The sequence below is a fragment of the Octodon degus genome, unplaced genomic scaffold (genome assembly GCF_000260255.1).
Source record: "Octodon degus isolate 3935 unplaced genomic scaffold, OctDeg1.0 scaffold00011, whole genome shotgun sequence".
NCBI lineage: Eukaryota > Metazoa > Chordata > Mammalia > Rodentia > Octodontidae > Octodon > Octodon degus.
The window spans coordinates 15,461,643-15,482,282 of NW_004524587.1; the positions used below are offsets into that span (position 1 = coordinate 15,461,643).

General features: G+C 46.2%; 1 protein-coding gene and 1 pseudogene across 3 annotated transcripts in view; both read right to left on the reverse strand.

Annotated features, from left to right (window-relative positions):
- Positions 1-14,360, reverse strand: part of LOC101586180 — a 21,985-nt pseudogene extending 7,625 nt beyond the window's left edge.
- The window catches only part of LOC101581730 (cocaine esterase-like), a 321,818-nt gene that overhangs the window by 96,734 nt on the left and 204,444 nt on the right, over positions 1-20,640 (reverse strand). The window lies entirely within an intron of this gene.

The window sequence follows — 20,640 nt, forward strand, 5'->3', positions numbered from 1 at the left end:
CAAATTGGTAGGACAGTTTCAATAATTAACACATTGCATACATTCTTCCTAGTGGTTATTTGCTGTACAACATGAGGACATGATATCCTATTTACAAACACTATTATAACAAATCCCTCTATTCATTAAGGGTATGTAACTATATATCTATCCTAACCATTTTGAATACACAGATACAAAATAGATATTCATCTGTATCCCCTTTGTTGTTTAGTTCTGTCATTTGAATATTATAGGTGTGTTAACTCAGCAAAATATTCTAAAAGAGTCCAGTAGCCCATAATAGTATTGGGGCTTCCTCTTGACTGGCAATGTCAGAAATTGTTGACCTGAGTCCCCTACAGCTCAACATAACAGCACGGCTTTACTTCTTATACTTCACTTTTATACTTTTCTGTTGGATGGTTAAGACCAAGATAAAGCAGGACCTATGCAACAAGAGTGGTAGCTTCTGGGTCTGATAAGGTCAGTGAAATCCCTTTCATTCCACTTTTGCATATCTCTTCAAGCTCCTTCATCAGCCTTCTGCTGGCCGCCATCTTGGATCTGGTCCCTTCTAATCTTTTTTATCCTTCAATGTGTGTGTGTATGTGCTTGTGCGTGTGCATGTGTGTGTGTGTGTGTGTGTGTGTGTGTGTGTGTGTGTGTTTTCCTCATGCTTGAACTTGAAGCTTGCAATTGCTAGGCCAGTGGTGTAGCACTGACTTTTAAAGGTAAGTTAGACCTCATTGCAGGCATGTAGAAGTTGAGGTACAAGAAATCCTCAAATATGGGGATGGGAAGCATGGTCTGACAACACCATCAGAGCTCCAGCATTTTTCAGACACCTGGTGACAAGGGTAGACAATTAGTCCAAGGGCTCTACAATGAACAAAACCAGACTCTGCATTCTGCTCCCTCTGCTATCTTGCCACACATGATCTTTCCCTCAAGTCTCTGTCAATCCAGGAACCACAGGCAGGGGTTTTAGAATGGAGTTCAGGTTTCCAGGGAGGGCTCAAGGTTGATGAAGTTCTGACATCCGCACTCCTCCCGCAGTTGGGAAATCATAACCATTGGCTTTAGGTGTTGACATTCACCATGTATCTCTATAGCCATCTGTTCTTGAACAGAGGAGGAGCCTACACAGGTGTTGCATGTGGGATTGGAAGTTTGTTTTCCAAAGAACAGTAGGGTGTACTCCATCCTGAGACTGTTAGGGAAACTCACAATCCTCCCACAGAGTCTCCACTTGTAATAACATGGACTTGAGGCTTGGGAAATGGCATCTGGCTCTGTGAGCTGACGTACTCTGTGAAGGTGGGTCCCCAAGAGGCTACCCCTCTATCCTCATTAGGCACCTTCAGTATCTGATGCTGGAGCCAGACTTTCTTACAAGTTCATGGAGCCAACCATAACCTCTCTTGAGACACCTTCCCTGGTGGCAGAGAATACTTGGCACAGTGAAAATCTGAGGACAGATGTGTCTGTTCTTCTTTTTAGGACAAAGGGCTAATGACCTCTGGGTGCCAAGCCCAGATCTGGGTGACTGTCATTGTTCCTGCATTCTCTGGACTTTCATCATTCTCACTGAAATCCTTCCAGTGCAGACGAAAACAGGCTGCGAGGTTCCGATGGCAGAGTCACTGCAGGCTGGCCCGGAGCTCAGAGCACCTGAGCCCTCCCCCGAGTCTGAATTTCCCTAGCTTTCCCCAAAGGTTACCTGACAGGGTGGGAGGTCCTATCTCTCACACCACTTCAGGATTTAGGGGCCTCACATGGTGAAAACTGCAGTGGTTCTAAAGGTGGCTTGGGAAAGGGAATTCCCAGGAAGGTGTGGACCCTACATTGGTGCCATTCATGTGGATGAGGCTGCTCTGCACCTGGTCAGATGGGGTTGGCAGAGTGCTGGGCTGTGGCAGAGAAATGCACATCAGGGTTAGGTCTTTCTAATCAGCTGCCTCCCACATACTGTGGTGTCAGGGATATACCAGCTGGTGGAGCTGCCACAGCAGGAGAACAGTGGCCCTAAGTGGATACCTCCCTATACCCCAAGGAAGCAGAGAGAATCAGGGCTGACCAAAGCGTGCAGAGCACTCAGGTGTGAGCCCATTATGGTAGAGAGAAGAGTAAACAAACACAATATTCCCATTATCCATTTTCAACAACTATGAGTACTTGCATAACCTACTTTTATCTGAGACTTTCAGTGACTCTCAACTGCTTCCTTCCTTCTTTGTAGGTGTGTCTGAGTGCCTCCCACACCCTGTGCATGCTGCCATCTCCTTGTCATCCTCAATCAGCACTGTCAAGAGGCCCTGATCTGCAAACACTGGCTTAACACATATCCTGGTATTCACACTCTCCCACCGTCCCATCACTGCTATCTGTGGTCTTAGCCCAGCTTATCTGACCAGATTTTCAGGAACCAATACTTAGTGCTAGGAGTTCAAGCAAAGGGCCTCCTGGGGTATAGCAATGGCTTTTGCACTAACCCTGACATGACTACCAGTTCCCGGGAGGACTGTGAAATTTGACTGAAAATATGAAAATCTCCCAGGGCTGGGGAGATGGCTCAGTAGAGTAAGCACTTGCCTGGCAAGTGCAAGGGCCTGAGTTCAATCCCCGGCTCTGAAAAAAAAAAAGAATGAAAGAAAAGAAAAGAAAAGAGAATCTCCCATCCTCAGGGATCTCCAACTCAAGGTGGCATGACAAAGAAAGCATTCTCCAGCCCAGCCATAAGAACCCTCATGACTCAAGTCAGGAAGGAAGGAAGCAGTTGATTGTCATCATGTCCTTCCTCTGTGTAATGAGGCAAAAGGGCCAGTTTCATACAAAAAATAGTTAAACATCCCAAACATCCTGGGGAGCTAATGTTTCCCACCATTCACTTGCATCAGCATGTCTGTGCCATCTGGTGCAGCTGAGGCCAGGAGGCAGCCACTCAGATACACCAGAAAGAATGGTTTAACAACATTTTCTTCTGAGTTCAAATGTGCACTCCTACTTCTGGCAGTATGCTTCCTAGGCAGGATTCCATTCCAGATGGCATCTCTGTCCATGTAATTCACCATGACACTAATGGTTATCGCTTGCCACAGCACAGGACAAAGCCACTATAATGTCCCTGTAAGAGGCAGATGCACCCACAGCAGGAAGCTCTCCCATGTAGTAGTGCAAGGTGTCCCCTGTGTCAGGAGATGGGAAAGCCCAGGACCACAGAGGGTTGGGTTTGTGACCATTTAGGTGAACAAGGATGGGTGCACAGTACCTGAGCCCCTGTGGCCGTGATGATCCCTTTGGTGAAGCCAGATCTAGGTGAGACTATGCTGTGACCTCCTATGGCTCCACAGTGATCCTGAACATAAAGCTATGTAAGCTTTTTAAGCAGGAGCCAAGGCGAGGTCGGGCAGATCTGCCTGCCTAGAAGTCTTGGTGCCCTCCAACAGCCTGGTCAGCAGCAGGTAAAGGAGGAACCTGGCAGGATGGGCCATGGGGGTCAAGCAAATGGGGGAATGGGGAAGGGTGAAGGAGATTCCCCCCAGTTCATAGTCAGAGCCTTTGAACTGGGGGGAATCCAAAGCTGCAGACACACCGTGCACATGGGGCCCGCCAGGCGTCAGCTTTTGTTAAGGGCCTCATGATCACTTGCCGTCACAAAGTGTATAACCTTTGCTTAGACAGTCAAGCCATGCCTTTGCTCCAGGTTGGTGGTGTGAGTTCTGCTTTGGGAAGTGGTGCCCAGGGGCTTCTAGACCATCCAAGGACAGTTACCCTGCCTGGGACACCTTTGGAAAGTTCCAGGAAACTTTTATGTCTAAGGAAGTGTCACACTCAAAGCCAAAGGGCATCAGGAAGCTATTACTGTTGGGAGCTGCTGAAGCTAGAAACTGATCCTACTGGAAGGACGGGGGGAGGCCTCATTGCCTAAAATAGCCAAGTTTCCTTGGTCTTGAGAAAAGCATCCTGCCTGGACATTGTTGGCTATAAGTTGCTGGGCAACCTGGTGTCTTGTAACTTTGCAAAGATGTAAATAAATGCCCCTACTGTTGTTCTGGAGTTGTTTACTGATGAGGTACAGGCCACCACCTGACCCAGCCCTTGTCTTCTTGTCTATCTTTTTCTCATTCCTGCCACTGTTTCTCTTCAGTGTACACTGAGAGACACATGGAGTCCTACGGTTACTGTTGTTATTACACATGATGGCCAGGAGCAGCTACAGCCACAGGCAACACACAGGAGCAAGATGTCTCAAATCTCCACTCCTGCCAGGGGGCTTCTGACCTGCCTGAGCCTCTCTGTACTGCAGAGAGGCTACACATTTCTCACATTGTCACCTGCCATCTCCACTATCTTTTCCCTTCTTGGCATTTCTCTCCCACCTCAGTCCCCCACCTGTGTGGGGGCTGAGAAAAGGCTGTATCTTTTTCACACTTTGGAAGATGAGATTCTCACCTTGAGGTCTAGAAGGATTAAGAACCTGTAGGCCTCAGAGCTCAGTGGGGCACACAGTTAATCTAGTTGCACAGCCGGGTCACTCATGTGTTTCAGTGCTGCTGTGGGTCGCACCCTACTTCACCTTGAGCAGTTCCAGAGCAAGCCCTGACCCACATTGCTTGGCCCAGGTTGGAGTTTGGCTCAGCAGAGAGTAGGGGTTGGGTGAGGCAGGCAAAGAGTATGAGCAGCCCCCATACTGTTAGCCTGTGCATAGGAGTGGCCCTGATAAGTCAGAGGTCACTGGGAGCCAGTGGTCAGAGAGCAGGTCACTGCTTCCTGGAACCCTTTCAACAACTCAGAAAAAGGCACATTTGAGACACCAGGAACTCTCTCTCCTAAGACCCAGAATCACTGAATCTATAGTCTTTGCAGTCACAGGTCTGGGGCAGGGAGTGGGATCAAGAAGAGGGTGGGGCAAGCTGTAATTGGAGAATTTAGGAACCAGATCAGGATTGACAGAGGTGAGGGTGGGGAGCCTCTTTTGATGGAGCTGAAGGGAACAGCTTGACATACAGAGAGAAGAGACTCTGCCCTTTTGAAGGCAGAAGGCTGATTCTGAAGGCTCTTTTTTTTTGTCTCCTGGACTCACAGCTGATTGGATTTTCTTCAAGGTCCCTCATCCTCTTATAATCCTATTCTTCAGGTCTCTATCAACCCCTCATACATTTGCTTAAATTTTCCAAACTATCGGGCTAAAACAGATGAATTTAATTGTATGCAAATATTTCCACAATAAAACTTTTAAAATAAAGAACTTCTGAAAGTCTTAAAAAGGCCCCAGGAATCTGTTTTGGCGAGTGGCCTTTACATCTGCAGAACTGAGCATCATACAAGGGGATGTCTGCAGCTGGAGCTCAGTAATGTTTTCAGGCTGGAGAGGAAGTATTATGCACCATGCTGTGTGCACTAAGAAACATCTCTTTCATTTCTGGAGGTCAGCTCAGCCCAGGATTGACATTGCTTTTGTCTGCCATCTGGTCAAGGTTGGCAGTGTGGGAATTTTCATCTTTGACTTTAAACTTCCAAAAGCTCTGTGGTTAAGTATAGTGGATCAAAGAAGGTGGACATTCCCATTGGGAAAACTACTGACCAGGAGGATACCTTGGTAGAAGCAGGGGTATAGAGGAAGAACAGTTATCTAAGGCTGATGGATACAGCTCTTTAAAGACAGAAAGAAAAATGCTTTGGGGGAGAACAAGTCAGGGTGAGCATGCTTTGTCACCTTTGTGCAATGAAAAAAATGGAGTTAAAAAACATATTTTCTTTTATTTTGAAATTGAAACAGTGAATGAATCGTCTTGTGCTAAAGCAACTTTCAAGGGGAAGAAAACTGAACACTCCATATAACAAAAAAACCCCAAACTTCCGAAGTCTGAGCCAGCTGTCCCATATTCCTCAGACAAAATGAGTGCAGATTCAAGCCTGGGAGGAAGTTTCAACCAAATTTCAGGAGGCAGCTAGCAGAATTCCAGCAAAGTACAATGTTCAAAATTGTGCAATTGCAGAATAATCTAGCACAGAGATGTGTGTGTGTGTGTGTGTGTGTGTGTGTGTGTGTGTGTGTGTGTGTTTCCTTTTTGCAGGAAGAGGAAGGAACACAGTTCAGGGACCACTATGAGGTGAGAAGGTTTTGGGGGGAATTTTGAAAGACAGAAAGACACCTCGCTGGAGAAGCCCTCAAGGAGGGGACCCACAGTAGGCTTGGCAATGAACATGAGGTAGTTCTTCATAATTGTTGAATAGGTAAGGAATGGATGTATGAATGTGGAGTTAATCCAGTAGGCATGTGGCACCACAAGCAGAGCCGACTTTCGTTCAAGCCCACCCTCCCCACACAAGGAGCTACAGCTCTGTGTGCTTCACCTCAGACCCCATTAGCTCCTGGATATTCAGGGGCAGGACCTCCACCAGAACTTCAGCCTGGAGGCCTTCAGGGCACGGCCCACAGAAGGCTGGAGGTCCAGTTGCAGGTACAGCTCTTCATGGTCCAGTGAAGGCTGGGGGAGGGGAGGCCCTGGCCATTGGGGTTCCTGTGGACACACCCTCTCAACATGGAGTGAGAGGTCAGTCTGAGCCCTGCAGAGTCCAGACCTCAGTCCCCTGATTTGGGTCAGGCCTGGCAGCTGACCTGAGTGAAAAGGAGGCGTTTTACTGACATGGAAAGCAAGGACCTCCTGCTATTGTCAGCTCTATAGGGAGCAGATAATGGCCCATTTTCTCTTGCCCTTTCTGAGGCAGGCTGTGATAGTACTACAGCGATATGGCCCACATTCCAGGTCACTGGAAAAGACAAGTAACTGGCACCCACATGGCCCTTCTCTGTCCATGTCATGTAGGGCCTGGAAGTGAGAGACTGTTATTATTTGATTAAAGAATGCTAACGAGGTCAGTACAGACAGGGGGAGTACCTGATGCATTCATGCACCCTGGGGGTGTTCTCTCACCCATTTCCAGCAAAGTTGTCCCAATACTTCATCCTCCTTCTGCTCAGCAGCTCTTCTCAGTGAGGACTACTGCAGCAAGGAAGAAGACAAGGACCTGGGTCTTGGTTGACCCCTATCCTGCTGCCCTTTCGTGTACCACACTCACCACCCAGCAACAGTCTGGCCCTACCCTTGCTCGGCCTGCCACTGCTCATCCCATCCTCTTGCTGAATTGAGTCTTGGCTTGTTCTTGGCCCAGAAGGCCCCTTATTCTCTATCACTGGGAAGCTATTAAAGAAATAATGGTGCCTTTGAGACCCTTGTCTCTACACCCAGGCTGGACACATTGACTGAGTGAGTACAGCTAGAAGGGGCACAGACTGGAGTGAGAAGGGGCTCAGAGTACAATCCTGGCACAGATATTTAAACCAAAAAATATGGACATCTGATCCTGTTCTTTCTAGGACCTCAGTGTCCTTATGTGGACAGAAGGGGCGGTCACTCCTGTGCCCTGTAGGATCCTGTTGCAGCTCCTGAAGCACAAGGAAGAGTCACTGTTGACTTTTCAGTAAGAGAATCCAAAGACAAAGAAAACCTCATTGCCATGGTCAGCCTTGATGTGGGGTAGTCTGATATCTTTGAAGAAGCTCGGTGGATGCTGGAACTCACAGAAGTAGTCAAGGAGGGCCAAGGGAACCTGGGAACATGGAAAGGCCATCGTGTCCGGTTGTCCCTTACCTAGAGCTCTTCTGCCTTACACTTAGTGACAAGATTCCTGGCCCTCAGTTGGCTGAAATCTGGACACCAACCACAAGGATTTTTTTATTAGTACATGTTTGTTGTGTAGATTAGTGGGCTTCTTTTGGGCATATTTGTACATGGATACAATTTGAACATACTTTAGTAACTTCCCCCTCATTATCCCCTTCTCCTTTATTCCTCTCCCCTACCCCCTTCCTCTTCTCTAATGTCCTTTCTACTATCATGTTATCTTGCTCTCTTATTTTCCCACAAATTCTTCATATGAGACGACATGTGTGATACGTGACTCTCTGAGTCAGACTTGTTTCACGTATCATTGTGGTGTCCAGTTCCATCCATTTTCTTGCAAATGACATGATTTTGTTCTCTTCCATGGCTTAATAACTATAGTAGTCCTGCACTATTTCATGGTTTGACTTTCACAAACTCACTATTTCGTGGGTTTTCAAAACACATTAATCTAAATTATTCATCACAGATTTTTCACTATATCGCAGGATTTTGCAGTACCGTCAGTGTATGTATGTTGTTAAAATGACGTAGGTTTATGAGTTTAGGAAAGGGTTAAGAACATTAAAAGTGTTTTTAAAAGTGTGGGAAAGGTTTCTCAGAGTGTGAGATGGGTTTATAAAGCCTTAAAATATATATAAATACTAACTATGATGTCACTATTATGCTGATTTTCACTTATTGGGGAATTTCTTGAATGTAATCTCTGTGATAAGTGAGGGACCATGGTATTGGATATTTTCAAAATAACATAACATCATTCTTTTTAATGGCTGAATAATATTTCATATATAAATATATACAGATTGCATATATTTCTTTACACATTCACATTTTCTTTATCCATTTATTTGTTGAGTGGCTACCTTAGCCATTCCTGTAGCGTGGCCATTATGAATTGCACTCCAGTAACCGTTAGCTTTCAGGTGTCTCTTATCATCCTGATTTTACTTCACCTGGGAATACGCTGGGGCGTGGTACACAACTGGATCAAGCAATAGCTCTATTTTTAGTTACTCAGAGAACCCTTGTACTGATTTCCATAATACCTGTATTAATTTGCATTCCCATCAATAGTGTGGGATGATTCCTTCCCCTACCCCCTTGGTCTCTCACCAGGATTTAGGTTTTGTTTTTTTTTTGTATTTTTGATGATGGCCATTCCCATTTGCTTGCTTATTATTTATTTATCTATCTTTGTTTTTGGAGGTGCTGGGAATTGATCCCAAGGCTGCTCACTGAACTATATCTCCCAACTTTTTGTATTATGAGGTAGGATTCCCCAAGTCATTAAGTTGCCTAAGCAAGCTCAAACTTGGGGTCCTCCTGCTTTAACCTACCAGAGTCTGGGATCACATGCATGGATTACCATGCCCAGATGACAATAGGTGTGCTGGCTGGGGTGAGGTAGGATCTCAGTGGAGTTTTGATTTGCATTTCTCTAATGACTGAAAGGTTCAACTTTAAAAAAAACCCTCATACTTTTTGGACACTTGTACTTCTTGTGAGAAGTGTCTGTTCAATTTATTTACCTTTTATGATTTTCTTTGGTATTAAATGTTTTGCTTGTCTTTTTTGAGACAGAGTCTTGCTATGTTGTTCTGGCTTTGAACTCACTATGTAATATGGTCTCAAACTCACAGCAATCTTTCTGCCTCAGCCTCCAGAGTTCTGGGATTATGGGCATGCACCACCACACCTGGCTGCATTCTTTTTGTATTCTGGGTATTAATTCTCATTTGAAGAGAACTAGCAAACTATTTCATATAGATTTTTTCATTGTGTAGGATGTGTTTTCACTATGTTGTTTTTCTTTTCATATCAAAGCCTTTTAAACTCCATGTATTCATATTTATGGACTTATATTGTAATTTATTGTGCTACTGAAGTTCTGTGCTGTATTTTTTGGCCTAGGCCTCTAAGGAAAATATTTCCTCTGCTTTATATTAGGAGTTTCAAATTTCCAGGTCTTATATCTAGGTCTTTGGTCCATTCTGAATTGATTTTTGTACAAAAGATAAGGATCTAAATTCAATCTTCTGCATATGAATATTGAGTTTTCTTAGGACCATTTGTTAAAGAAGCCATTTTTCTTCAGTGTGGGCTTTTCAGGTGTCAAAAACCAGATTGGTAATTGTAAGGATTGTTTCTGTGTCCCGTATTCTAATCCACTGGTCTGTCTATTGTTGTGTATTATGCTTTTTGTGTTACTTTTTTTTGGTGCTGGAAATCGAACTCGGAACATTGCACTTGCCAGACAGGCACTTACACCACTGAGCTATCTCCCCAGCCCCTGTTACTATGACTTTATAATAGGTTTCGAAATTTGGAATTGTGATACCCCCAGCACTGCTCTTTCTATGAAGGATTTAGCCATGAAGATTTACTGAAATGAGGAACATTAAATTCTGGATGCCATAGGCTGAAAAAAGAGCTGGGACCAGACCTGGACTCCATACTGGGACTCAGCTCTGGGCTGCCCCCTAGGCAATCATTTCTCAGCTACAGATGTACTCACACTGATAATGTGCTGCTTGGAGTGCAGGGATTATGAATATACAGTCCCTCATCATCTCCTGGAACTGCACTTTGAGTCTCCCCCCACCCATACCCTTCCACCAACAGGTCATCAACTCAGCAGGCAACATCCAGCCCAGGAGGAGCATGGAGAGTTGGGTAAAGCATGTTTCAGGATCAGGGGGAGGGGGCAGCTCAGGATGGGAATATGAGAGGCCTGCTGTGGATTAGAAATGCAAGAAATGGTCAAGTTCTGGGTGACACCACCCACAACCACATATACAGTTGAGCCTTTGTTCATGAGACTGGCTACCTTGGGTGAAAATCTTGGGCTTCCATGTCCTAGGAGCCTCACCATTTTGTGTTGCTGTGCTCTGCAGAATAGCCTACGGGGTTTCTCTGTTCATCTCCTTTTGGGTGTCATGGAAGCTCATGAACTGGGTGGTAGAGGGACAGTAGGATGGTAAGTTGAGGGCAGAATACCGCTATCTATAAATCCCTGAGGATCCCCATATACTGGAATGCATCTGTGGAGGCTTTGAGCTGGGTCTCACCATGGGGATGCTCCAGCTATACTCATTATTGTTGATGCCAATGATGCTGCACACAGGTTGAAGGTCAGCAGAAGCCAGCAGCTTCTAGGAGTGCTTGGGTAGGAAGGCCCTGTTCACTATTCCAGTGATGTTACTGAGGGTCTGAGGGGCATTGAAAGTCAGGGATCAAAGTCAAGTCTCAGACATTTTCCAGTGCCCCATGAGTTACTTCTAATTCCTTTCTAATTCATTACATGATGGTTGCCTCTACCCCAAGGGACGCTACACTTGACTTAGCAAATCTTGGTCCTTCTTCACACCCAAGGCTGTGAGGACTCAAAGATATGGAGGTGAGGCAATTAGTGCAGAGCAGTGGGGATCTGGCTCTTCATAAAGCCATTACTCCTTTTTCTTTCATACCAGCAATCATTCGAGCCAAATTTAATAATAGCCAGAGTTTCTTCTTTACTCTTGCCACACAGACAGCTCACCAGGGCCTCAGAGTCTACATGTACATAGGTGGACAGGTTGGCACCATTTGTAAATTGTTTAGGTAGGGGCTGGCTCATCTTTTCAGGTAAGATGAGGAGTGTGCCCAAGGCCCTTGTTGGATGAAGGTGACCCTTAAATGTGGGGATTGCTGTTGGTATGTAATTTTTCTAATTTCTAAAAAGAAGAATTTTTCTAATTTCCTACTGGTCAGGGGTCTTGGCCACAGGGTCCATGCTGCTTGCTTGTATGGTCTGTCCAGGGTAGGTGCCTCGTGATGCAGTTTTGCTGATCACAGAACATGCTCAATCTCCGAGAGGCAGAGGTAAGTGGATCTTCAGCCTTGAGGGCTTCGGCAAGTTTTAGGAAGGCAGCAATTCCCAGGATGCCTGGACTGTTTTTGTTGTTTGCATTGCTCAAACTGCACCAGAGGCTCTGAAGAGGGGGTGAGAGGGAGGTGGGCTGGGCTGGGGTGGTTGAGGTCACTCACTGTGGAGGTGGCCTTAAGTAACCTAGCATGAGGCTGGGTGCCAGAGTCACCCTACTCTCCATGATGGCACCATGGAAGAGTTCTTGGGACATGTGAGGACATACTTGTGCAACCTGCTGACTCACCAAAAATTGTGACATGGTCAGGGTTGCCTCCGAAGTGGGCAATATTCTGCTATACCCAGTGTAGGGTGGCCACTTGGTACAGGTAGCCCCAGTTGCCAGTGGCATGCTACTCTCCAGTGCTGAGAAGTGGCAAGGACAGGGGTCACATCCCTGCTGTGGCCCTGCTCAGCCCAGTTTCCTAGCCCAGTCCCAGGCTCACCTGAAGAAGCCCAGGACACCCAGGTGGTACTGGACAGTGACCACCACCACGTTCTCACAAGCTGCCAGAGTGGATCAATCATACAAGGCAGCCAGGCCTACAACTGGTCCACCATCATGGATTCATACCGTCACCTGGGGAAATTAAGACAGATGCCATATGACTCACAGCCAGCCCAATCACTACTTTGGCTGTCCTCATAGATTATCCACTGCTTTGATTCTGTGCAGCTGCCACATAAAAATTCCAATGGATTGTATCCCTTGGGCCACAGGTAGGGGGTAAGGTTCAACCAGGAAGATCAGCACTCTCATATTTTAAGGTCCAGCTCATGCAGCCAAGCTCTGTTACCCTTCAGGTCCATCTGAAATAAAAAGCTTTTCTCTAGTTGTAGTACCTGAATGTTAATCAAAAGTTGTCTAATCTTATAGGCACACATATGAACCATGGTCGGGGTCTCAGCTGATCTCGAAGTTCAGCCCTTGGGTGCCTCAGGGGCATTTCCTGGATAGAAGCCCCTGATCTCTGCGAGCAGCTGCTCTGCCATGACCCCTCTTCCCTTGGGTCAGCTGCCTGCTCCGGGTGAGAAGTCCGCAGACACCGGAGGGAGAAGCTTCTCATCGGGGTCCACACAGGATCAGGGTCTTGATGGATCATCTTTTTAAATTTTTTTCTTCACTTCTTTTTTCTTTCAGTTTTTGTTTGTTGTGTTTGAATATGAATCCACAGCCTTGTACTTGGCAGGCAAGCACTCTACTATTGAGTCATATCCCATCTGCCTTCTAATCTTGGCGAAGAACAAGCTCCCTTCCCAGATGATCAAGATCTGATACTCACAGGCAAGCTACAGGCTCCACGGGCATGCACAGGAGTGTAGACATTAAGGTACAGACAGTCCTCAGGAATGGGGACGAGAGGCAGGGCCAGATTCCCCTGCTTTAGAGCCTCTGTGTTCAGTACCTAGGAATTATGCAGACCCTCAGTGACAATGGCAGATGGTTATTCCAGTGCTGTGGAGTGGTCCAAGCCAGATGTACCAAATGTGCATCCAGCCACCCACATCCTTGTTGCCCCTGATGCTCTGCTCACACATGATCTTTCTAATCCCTGACCACCAAGACACCAGCCTCAGATGCTGGGGAAGCTGAGATGAAGTCCAGCCATACAGTAAAGTCCAGGTTGTTGAGGGCCTGGATCCTACTTCTCCTAAGGCTGAGAAATTGTCACTCTCAGACCTCTGTATCACCCATAACTTGCACACACTGACATTGTCCTGTCTAGTACGATTCTTGCACCTGTCTAGTGGGGGAACAACGGAAGGACTCCCCACATCCACAAGAGTACTTGATGGAGATAAATCCCCCATAGAAGAATGATGGAATATTTTTTATCCTACAGTTTGAATGTCAAAGAAACTTATCCATCCTGTACAGTCTCCAGTTGTAAGACCATCATTTGTTCCTTGGCAAAGGTACCTGGTCCTGTCAGATTTCACAGTGATTATGGTGGATGGAGCGTGCATAGGCAATACTGTTCACCTCCTCCCAATATATGGTATCAACTGCTGGAGCCACCAGCTGATGCAGGACTCAGAGCTCAAAGAATCTCACCCGGAAGCATCTCCCTGGTAGCAGAATACACATGGCACAACCAAAGCTAGGGATGTATAGGTCTCTGCCCCTATCTTCAGCACCTAGAGCTAATGTATTCAGGTTCCCAAGCTTTGAGCCAAGAATCTGCCAAAATTCTTTCATTATTTATGGCCTCAGCATGCTCACTGGGAATGCCCTCAGTCAGGAGAAAACAGACTGTGGGGTTTAGATGAAAGCAGCATTGGAGCCTGGCCCAAAGCTCAGAGCACCTGAACAGGTGTCTGAATTTCCCCAGGTCCCCAGACAGCTTACACGGCAGGGTAAGAAGTCCCCATTCTCATGCTACTCCAAGGCTCTGGGACCTCAGAAGGGTGCAAATCCTAGGGTTCCTACAGGTGGCTTGGCAAAGGGAATTCTCAGGAAGGTGTGGACATCCATGTGAGTGCCCTTCACATAGATGAAGCTGTCCTGCACCTGCCCTTTGTGTGTGGTCTGGATGGAGCTAGCAGAGTCCTGGGCTGTGGGCAGAGATGCAGATCAGGGTTGGGTCTTCCCAGTTAGCTGCCTCCTATACTGAGAGTATTGGCACCTCCTTGTCATTAAACTTGTCAAAGGACTATAATCCTCACCTGTGGCCGGCCCCCCATGTGCTGTCTTTCACACTTATTCCTAGAGCTATCATTGCTGTCACTTAGGCTACCTGTCCAAGCTTATCTTGATAGGCCCAAACAGGCTCGTTGGGCATTGGTAGATGAGAGAAAGAATGTCCTTTGCATTAACCTTGCAAGATACTGTGAGGTGCTTGGAGGATGGTGGGGATGAACTGGAAAGTCCTCCAACCTGAGGGATTTCACACTAGAGGTGAGATAACAGATAGAATGCATCCTATGTGCAGTGAGTGATACGATGATGGGAGAGACATGAGAGAGGCACACAGCTGTGACCCAACCATAAGCCTGCCTTGCCTCTGGCTGGGGTTGGTCAGGCCCATGGTTTCCCTGCTAACGTCACCTCTACCAGCTGGGATCTCCCTTGTACCTCCCTCCTGCTGCCTGAGGATCTCTCTCGGTGGAGTGTAGCAGATCAGGGACAGATTCCATAAGAAAAAGTTAAACAGCCCCAAGCATGCTGGAGAGCTAGTGCTCCCCTCCTCCAGCAGGTCCACATGGATCAGCATGTCTGAGGACACCTGGTGCAGGTGAGGCCTGGGCAGCAGCCACTCACAGCAACATCTTTCCAAGTCCAAATGTGCACTGCTTTCCCTGTTGATGTGGCCCTTACCCTGTGCCTTATCAGCTGGCACCTCAGGGCATGGTATTCACTGTGACTATCAGACACTGATGCCTGGTGCTTGTGACAGCACAGGATGCAGCCTGCTGCAGTGAGTCTCCCAGGAGCCTGGGTACATCCACAATGCTTCCTCCTTAAAGAGGAAGCTCTCTTGGGGTGCCTGCCCATTAGCTCAGTCTTTGGGGCTAGGGAGATAGCTCAGAGGAATAAGTGCTTGCCTGGCAAGTGCAAGGGTCTGAGTTCAATCCTTGTTCCACCATAAAAAAAGAGGAAGCTCTCTCATATGGTGGTATAAGGTGTCCTCCATGTCAGGAGGTGGGAAAGTGTAGGACCCAAAGGACTAAGTTGGTGACAATTCAGGTAAAAGCCTAGAATGAGTGTACACATCTATTCTTAGGTACAGTCCTTGCCACAGCATGTAAGAGTCTGTTACCTAGACTGTTCCTGTGGAGAAGCCAGGTGTAGGTGGACAGAAGAGGAAGGGTCAGAACTCTGAGAACTATGATGGCTCCTCTGTGATCCTGAATATAAATCCAAGCCAAAAACTCTTAACAGTTGCCAAAAGTGAAGTAGGGCAATCTTCTTTCCTGGAGGTCTTGGTGGCCTCAAATACCCTAGTCAGTAGCATATAAGGAAGGAAGCCTGGAAATGTGGGTTGCAGAATTAGGTGAGTGGAGTAGACTGGATTGCAGAAAGGTGTGAGAACTTTTTGAGGTCCCATACTAGGGGCTCTGGGAGAGGCGAGTCAAAGGATAAAGACACACACTGCACTGGAGCCCTCCTGGCATCAGTTCCTGGTAAGGCCTGGAGAGAGCCTGGCAGGCACAGAGCACTGTGCCCTGTAAGCTGAACCATGCCTTTGCCCTGGGGGGACACAGAGCACCCCATGTGCTTTCAGTTCAGCTTTCAGGTGTAGTACCCAGAGCTTTCTGTGTCTCCCAGAGTCATTACCCACATTTCCTACTGTCATGTACCCACTACCACACCCTCAAAGAAGGTCCCCTGCCCCTGTGACCCTCTCCTTCCACTCTTCCACAGCCTGAGGTTCTGCCTCTGCAAGATGTGACAGAACAAACCTTGGCTCCTGTATCTCCTGCAGGAATCTTACCATAGGAACAGATGAAGAGCAGCAGAAGCCCCCAGGTCACTGTGTGGAGTTGAGGAAGTCGATCTGGCTGCATTAGGGGGTCAAAGCTCTTTCTGAGCTGCAATGAGTTTCACTGACAGAAATCTGAAAAGAGAATCTCACCCAGGCTGTGTTTTCAATCAGCAAGAAGTAGGTAAGACACTAAGTGGGCAGAGCCAAGTAGATGTGGCAGGACAATATCACTGGGTCAGTAGGAGCCTGCAGCGCCAGTCCATCCTGACTTCTGGAGGAAGCGATACAGACTCAATCTCAGGCAGCCTCTAGCTCCTGCTGACAGCCAGCCTTGGCCCCTTCCTACAGCCTGGACTATGTCAGGCCTCCAGGCCCTGTATCCTAAGCATAAATCACTTGTGGGCATTTTGCTGCAGTGACCATATTTGGTGACACTCAGAGTAGCTGGGGACTGGGCTTTTGTCTCTCCACCTAATCAGCAAGGCCTGCAGGTGACTCATTGTCTCCCATCTAATTCCTTCTGGTCCAAGACTTGGACCAGAGCCTGCTTTAGCAGATGTTCTCTGTGCCCTTTCTTAAGGCACTTTAAGAGCTGGGATTTGGGAGCTGAGAGATGTCAGGGCCCACCCAGCTCAGATTTGTTTGTGACTCTGTGAACAAGACAGCACAGTGCCTCTTTCTAGTTGAGGCTGCTGTCCACCTTGGATTGGGTGAAAGTTCCCACGCACTGTTTCTTTACTGCACCATTTTACTGAATCCATGACACTGGTGATGGTCAAATAACAGTACAAGTGTAACAAGAAAAATCTCAGGAGCAGTTCTGTGTGTGCAGCAAGGGGTGTTTTGAATATTTACATATATTGTGGTCCAGCAAAAGAGAGACCACCAATGAGACAAACTGAGAAAGGTCCTTGCAAAGACTGAAATCCAGGGAAACATCAGCAATGAGCCATCACCAGATACTTATTCAACAAATCAGCTTTAAGATCCATTGATACATGGGTTGGTAAGGATATAGGCCAACTGGCCCTGTTACATATGGCTGGTGGGGAAGCAAAATGATGCAGTCAAAGCAGAAGAGATTCTGGTATTCTCTTTAAAAGATAAACACTCAAGGATTGTATGACTCAGTTCTTGCACTATCAGGTGCTTACCCCAGGGAAATGAAAGCATGTGTCCACTGGAAGACATGTCTAACAGTGTTAGCCTCTGAAGCAGGTTTATTAAAGATAGTCAGACATCCTTGGCAATAGGCAAAGAACCACCTCATTGGTGGTGCTGTTCTTACATCAGTCAGGGTTAGAGCAGATGATAGTCATCTGTTCATCCTACCTTTATGTGTGTGCTGGTGGCCAAAGTTGTTAGATGCCTAGAAAACAACAACAAAGCAGACATAGTAGTCACTTGGATGTGCATTGCCTGGGAGTGGATTGTGTGGTGTCTATGACATGGAATGTTGCTCCATAATAGAAGGAGCAAGGTATAGCTTGAATCTCTAAAACTTTGTGTTGTGACAGGGACAGTCACAAAGGACTTCTTTTTGTATGATATCAGAGAAAGAGCAAAGTATAACAAAAGAAATCAGCCAGGTGGTTGCCAGGGAGCAGGGTGGAGGGCACTGATGACTGTAAAGGAATTTGAGGAGTTTTTATACAGGAAATAAATTTTGAACATGATGTGGTGGGGGTTGAATCCATTACATATTTACTCACATTTAACAAATTATGCAGCAAAATTGCGTAGCACTAATCATATATAAATTATTTTATAATAGAACTCTAAAGATAACAGTAGTATTAAAATCTAAGAAAATTCCCATGGAGCCCACCTTGGGGAAGTTTCTGCACACTCACAGAACTGAATACTAGACAGAGGCATGTTTGCAGTAGGAGTTCAATAAAGATGTCAGGACAGAGCGAAAGTAATATGGGCCAGTCAGGGAGCATGAAAAGGAAGGTCTCTACCCTCTTACAAGAGCCTCAGCCCAGGCTTGATATTATCCTTGTGCTCCCTTGGAGTCCAAAGGGAGGTGTCCTTTATTTTTAAATCAAATTCCAAATATGTGGTGTTTAGGCTTAAAAGCAGTGTATGAAGGTAAGGGAGACTTTTTGCTGGGAAAACTAGTACTCATGGAAGGGAAGTGGATCAGACATAAGGGAACTGAGGTCACAGGATTAGGACAGGAATAAAGCCTTTTAATGACACAAAGAAAATACTTTGGAGGAACAGTAGGCAGACTGATCACAATATGGCACCATTGTACAAGGAAACAAAAATATATAACAGGTTTTTTTTTTTTTTGGGAGGGCCTAAAAAGTGTAGAGAAAATGATGACTGAGATGGAAAATTAACCACAAATGACAAAGAAGAGTGTGGGATTGCTATTCAAATGGAATTCTACCTATTTTTTAAAATATATTTTAATTAAATTTTTTTCCATCATATTCTGTAGGGACTTAAAGTTTAACATATCAATGCTTGAAGAAAAATACCTGTTCCATGTTGTGCCTAAGATGTTTGATATTCAGACAAATAGTGAGGTTAAGTTCAACAGCCTAGGTTGTATGGTGATAACAATAAGCTTCTCTTCTGAAGGGTTGACTACTTAGGTTTGTAGAACAAAAATTAGAGAAAGGGGAGGGTCGCTGGGATGGCCAACATTTTGACCCTAGCCTTCAAGGGTCAGTTAGGACTCAGGACATATGAGAACCTGTACTGTGACATCATGTAGCTCGGTTGTGTCCCATATTTTCTGATCAAGGAGACTTTGGGGCCAAAGAGGAAAGTGATCAGTGATGTAGAGTGTGCCTGGGGAGAGTCACATGGAGAGAAGGCATTTTCTCAGGCTTTCACAGAGAGCAAATTGGTCAGGCAATGGCTGTGACTCATCCACATGGCTGACACTGACAAAGGATCTACAAACTGAAGTACAGGGTCTCGGAATAAATCCTGAGGGGATTTGACTGACTTTGTCAGATGCAAAAGCTACAGTTCTTGTTGCATCGGTCTTGCTTTATCTTGGTCTTAGCCATTCAGCAGAAACGTAAAAAAATGAAGTATAAGAAGTAAAGCCATGTTGTTATGTTGAGCTGTAGGGGACTCAGGTCAACAACTTCTGACATTGCCAGTCATGTGGAGGACCCAATACTATTATGGACTACTGGACTATTTTTGAATATTTTGCTGAGTTCACATACCTATACAATTCAAATCATGGAACTAAACAAAAAAAGGGGATACAGTTGAATGACCATTTTGAATTTATAGGATAGATATACAGCTATATTCTCTTGATTCAATGAATAGAAGGATTTGTTCTATTAGTGTTTGTAAATAGGATATCATGTCTGCATCTTCTACAACAAATGACCACTGGGAAGACAGTATGCAATGTGTTGATTGTTGAAACTCTCTTACTAATTTGATTTGGGGCTGTCTTGTTGCTGTTTGTCTCTCAATAAAATTATGGAAAAAAGCTCCAAAAGGAATTCTAAAATCTGGAAGGACACCTACCTGGATGGAAAGACACTCAGGGAGCCAGAGGGCAGGAATCTCTGCTAGCCAAGTGTGTATCTTCCAAATATCTAATTCACATTAAAGAAATATCTCACCAGTGAACTTTGCAGATCCACAATGATCATGAGTGTGGCCCTCACAAGTGTGTGTAGACTCAATGAAAATACAGCAGAGTTAAATACAAAGGCCCTTGAAGACCTGTATGGTTCTCCTAGGCGGCCTTCAAATTGCCAGGTAATCCTGAGAAACATCAGCAGGTTTTTGAAACTAGCAGTTAATTGGTAGGATTCCCACCCTGACTATATATGCTGATACCTGTGAACCAAGAAACTGCACTGAAGATAGCAATGTGTAATAGAAGGGTCATGCTTGGAATACCTGTCATTCTGGTCTTCTAAATACGTACTTCTGAGACCCAGTCCTAGCTCAGGTCCGGTGAGTGTGCAGAGAACTTCCTAGTACCCTGCGCAGGCGGGACCAGTCCCAGCCCAGGCGCAGTGTGGGCCGGACCCTCTCCCAACCCCTTGGGCCACCCGCCACCACTCTGCAGTGCCTCTCCCACCCCGCCTGCCGAGTAGGATTTTCTGTCGAGTTCCAGGAGCCCCCAGACCCAGTCCTAGCCCAGGTCCCGTAAGTGTGTGCAGAGAGCTTCCTCTTCCCCCTACTTCACCTTGCACCCTCCAGGCACAGCTCAGGCCTGTAATACACCCCTGAGGTATAATCCTGCAGCTGCAATCCCTGCAGAGAGTGTAGAGGATAGATCTAACCAGCTAGTCCAGGAGCAGAACATCTCGCCACAGGGGCACACCAGGTTCACCCTCAAGGGCAGCAGCGGGAAGGAGCTGAGCACAGCAGCCAGACCCAAGCCAGACACAACTGGATAAGTCCAAACTTTGTAGAGCTCCACCTGAACTTCAGTACATATGAAGGTTATAACTACAGCAAAGATCTACAACAAAGGTCAGAAGACAGTGCTCCACAAAATGACGAGAAGGAACAAAATGCAACCTCAGAACCCAAGCCCACCTGTAACAAGTGCAGAGGTCACTAACACAGAACAAATTGGAAATCACACAGCTGAAAGCAATGAATCAACGGCTTCTAACATAAAGAAACAGCT